The following is a 4594-nucleotide window of genomic DNA, read 5'->3' as shown; positions in this document are numbered from 1 at the left end:
AGTACTGTGTGTGTAACAAAAATAGGAGAAATCAGAGAGATGATGATAGGGCGAGAACTCAGACAATTATCAGAAGTTGTATATCAAGAAGATGCCCAATACAAGTTCTCCAAAACAAGATTCACTACAATCCCGTCCTTCCAAAGTTCCCCAACACACAATATAAAGCTGCGGCCTGAATTCAGTTATAACTGTCTGATTCTTGGCATACAGTAACAATATCCGATCAGGCTTACAATATCCGACTAGCTACTAACAATCAGACCATACATCCGATATCCGACTGCATATCCGACTACATATCCGACTTTGTATTTACCCTTCAACACATGGCACGCCCCGGTGGTGGATTTTACAAAATCTGACTCAGATCCACACATCCCTTGATTAGTAAAGACCAATGCAAACAAAAAATGCCATGATTACAACAGTTCAAACATTGGGTTCATTGGGAACGTCATCAGAATCTGATAAATAATCTGGAACAAGCATAATAGGTTCAGCCACTATTCACTGATCCAATAGTAGCACCAACAACTCCTACATCATCTGGCACATTAGTGATCTCCTGTTCTTCTGATCTCTGAATTTCAGCCAAACCTTCACCAGTACCCATCTCCATGGAAATTGGATCAACTGATACCTTCTTCTTAGCAAATGAAGATTTTGCAATACTCTTTCCTTTGTAATCCTGAACCTATTTTTTGTATAAATCTCTGTCTTCCTTTAATTGTTCCATCTCCTTTAGTAAATCAGCTTCATGGCTATTGACAAACCCTGATATAATCTTCTCATAAGGATGCTTGATAATGGAACTCATCTCCTTTCTGAATGTTGCCCACACTTCTTGCATACCTGTTTCCAAATTTTTCCTGAGGTCTGACATGTCCCCTTCACACATAAATACACCATTGACATCTACTTCCTCTTCTGCCAACACCTGTTTCTCCAACTGCTCCAAAGGTTTAATTCTCTGATTCAAAATCTGATTCTCCACCTACAACTCTTTATTGACAATGGCCAACTGCTGCAATTCTGATTGTACTTTTGTTTCCAACTCCCCTATCCAATCCTTAAACATTTGTAGAGAAAGCTTTTGTTTGGCTAACTCATTCTGATGTTCCATCATCGGGTCATGAATTTCCTTCTGATGTGTAACTCTGACAGTCTCTAACTCTTTCTGCAGGGCATTAGCAATGAGAGTTTGATCATGCAAAAGTATTTTGGAAACACTAGAATCAGCCACAGATTGTAACTGGGCTTCCATATTCTGCTGCTGTTGATGAATAAACTCTGTAACACCTAAAAGCATCTTTTCTGCCATTCCAGCATCTGTTGGCTTGAAAATATTTGGAGATGACAACTCATCAAAATTCAGTTGTTTAACTATAGGTTCCACCTCTGCTTTTCTTTTCTTGGATAGAGTGAAAGCCTTGCCAAGATTGGCCTGATTTGATGGCACTGTATCAGGCTTCTTTTCTGAAATGTCCATGTCCTTCAAAGAGTGAACCACTTCAGGAGTATGCACACTTTTGAGAGCTTCACTATGATTGTATCCTGCTTTAATCATAAACACATAGGTTTCTGCCTTTACCTGATCATTGATTAACTCTGCATGTACTTGCACTCCATGAATATTAGGGTGTGGCTGTGTATACCCTTCTACCCTGCCTAAATTAGTCAAAGAAACATCACCACTGTCCAACTTTTGCACATAAGAAAACAATGCTGCCAAGTAGGCACACAGCCTGCTGTTTTTTGAAGCTTTCCTCCTGTCAGACATATTAATCTCCCCATTGATCCTCTCATAAACTAGGTAAGCCCAATTAACACTTCCTCCTTGCTCAGCAAAGCAGAGAGGAGCAAAATTTTCCTTGGACATATAATCAAATTTGACCAGGAAACAATTTTTTCTTAAATACCACTTCAACTGCTCTCTTCTATCAGTTTTGACATTCTTCAACATGTAATAATTTTTGCCACCCTCTCTGGCTCCAAACTCCTTATTCAACAAAAAATCCGAGCACTTAGGAATCTGAGATGTTCCATTGATTGGAAGTTTAAATACCTCATAAATCAATTGAGGGCTCAAAGCTACATTGGTAGACAACATTCCCTTTGTTTTTCTGACAATATCCACTTGAGACTTAGCATACATATTTCCTTTCCACTCTTGCCATGGCAAAACAGCAAAATCAAATAAGCCTATCTTCTTTAACCATAGTGAATGAACCTCTGTAGAACAGTCAAGGTCGACTCTGAAATCCACATAGGGCTCCATCAGGGTTTGATACAGCTTGATAGGTGTCATTGCCGTTGGACTGTCGGGCTCTTCTTCTCCAGAAGGTTGGTCTTCAGGCTCAAGGCTACTCACATCTATCCTCATGGATACTTGCTTTCTCTTCCGCTGCTTATTGCTTGGCTCTTCTTCATCAAACGTTGATCGGGCAGCATGTCCCCCTTTTGGTTTGCCCATCATGCATGCAAAATAATGATGATAGAGAGTAGAGGATTGAAGAGTAGAATGGCGCAAGGGAATAGAACCAACCCGTACACAGTATGTGTAGAGAAAACTCGACGAGGAAGGAAATAGGCGAATCAGAATATGAACTCGCACGCTGGAAACGTTAGTTAACTACACCTTGCTCTTTTCAAGGTACTCATTAAAAATAGAGCTTAGTGGACAATCATCACACTTTTCGATAAAGTTTGAAAAATTATAATAAAAGAATATCCGACACCATAAATCCAATCTGAAAATCAGACCTATTACAAATTCCGACATCTCCACCACACTGCTCCTGATTTTCCAAGATCTGAATATCCCCCTGATTGTCCCCCTGAATAGTCTCCTGAATATTCACCTGAATATCCTCCTTCTGAATATCAGTATCTCTGCACATTGCTACATCCATGAACTCATCTGCTTGAACAACTGCTGCTGTAGGCCAATCTAAATGAGGTGGTTTACCAACAAAGTTTTTTAATCCGAATCCATTAACAGGAGAATCCACTCTTGTCCCATACACATCAGCAACAATAAAAGTACCCTGACCCTTATCCTCAACAATCTGATATGGTCCCTTGTATCTTAAAGTTAATTTTCCAGGATGTGGTCCCAATCTAGAGTTCTAAAGCATAACCCAATCTCCCACCTGAAAAACTTTGAACTTCATATTCTAATTTACCCAAGCTTTTCTCCTCCTCTGAATTATTTCAGTTATATAAAAACTGACATGTCTATCTTCTTCCAACTGCAACAAATACCTGCTTCTATGTTGAACATACATTTTGAGAGTCATTTTCTCAGCACTCACTCTGAGACTAGGTAACACAAACTCCATAGGGACAATTGCTTCAAGCCCATAAACTAACCTTTATGGAGTCATACATGTAGTCACTTTGAAAGCTGTCCTAAAGGACCACAAAGCTGAATCTAACTTCTCATCCCAATCCTTCTTATTGTCCTGCACAATCTTCTTCAAAACCCTAGCCAATATCTTGTTAGTACTCTCTGCTTGACCATTGGCCTGAGGATGATAAGCTGTGGATTTTTTGTGCATGATCCTATGAGTTTTAGTAAGTTCAGCAATAACAACATTCAAGAAATGAGATCCTCTGTCACTTACTAACTCCACAGGACAACCAAACCTAGTCACGATATTATGATAAAGAAACCTTGCCACACTAGCAGTTGTATTATCTTTTAATGCTACAACCTCCACCCATTTAGTACAATAATCAGTAGCCACCAATATGTACTTGCATCCTCTACTAGTAGTTGGCTTCATTGGTCCCACAAAATCTAGACCCCATTTCTGAAAAGGTTCTAGAGGCAAAATAGGATGATCATTCATTCTCTCTGTAGAATCAGGCTGACCCATCTTCTGACACACCACACAACTCTTAGCATAGTTGTGAGCATCTTTCAACACAGTGGGCCACCATAATCCTGCTTGTAAAATTTTCTTTCCTGTAATATCTCCAGAAAAATGTCCTCCAACAGCCCCAAAATGTGCTTCCTATAAAACAGCTGATTGTTCAAAATCAGGGACACATCTTCTAATGACCTGATCAATTCCTTTCTTATATAAAGCTCCAGCAATAACCAAGAAAGGTCTACATTTTAGTGCAAACTTTCTTCTCTGATCTGTAGAAAAGTTTGATGACATTGTGCCATCCATCAAAAACACTAACATCTGATCATACCAATAATCAGAATTGACAGTTTGAACATCAAACACCTGAGCATTAGGCAGATCATCAATAACACCTCTAGGCTTTTCACCTGTTTCAATCCGACTTAAATAATATGCAATAGCATGCTCCTTGCCTGGTGTATGAGTAATAACAAAATCAAATTCTTGCAATAATAACATCCATCTGGCCAATCTTCCTGTAAGCAATGGTTTTTTGATTAAGTAAAGCAAAGCCTGATGATCTACATGAAAGATCACCCTGTTGCACAACAAGTAATGCCTGAATTTGGTCAAAGCATACACCATGCCCAAAGCTTCCCTTTCAGTCCACTACATAGTTTCTTTCAGCAGAGGTTAACACACGAGAAGCATAATATATAGGTCTGAACCATCCC

At 39.3% G+C, this 4594-nt stretch overlaps 1 pseudogene; it reads right to left on the bottom strand.

Annotated features, from left to right (window-relative positions):
- Nucleotides 1-432: 432 nt before the first annotated feature.
- On the bottom strand, nt 433-2476 carry LOC147435691 (uncharacterized; annotated as a pseudogene).
- Nucleotides 2477-4594: the final 2118 nt, after the last annotated feature.

Source organism: Adiantum capillus-veneris, chromosome 18 (genome assembly GCF_014529385.1).
Source record: "Adiantum capillus-veneris isolate H3 chromosome 18, ASM1452938v2, whole genome shotgun sequence".
Classification (NCBI taxonomy): domain Eukaryota; kingdom Viridiplantae; phylum Streptophyta; class Polypodiopsida; order Polypodiales; family Pteridaceae; genus Adiantum; species Adiantum capillus-veneris.
This window is presented reverse-complemented; position numbering and strand designations above follow the sequence as displayed.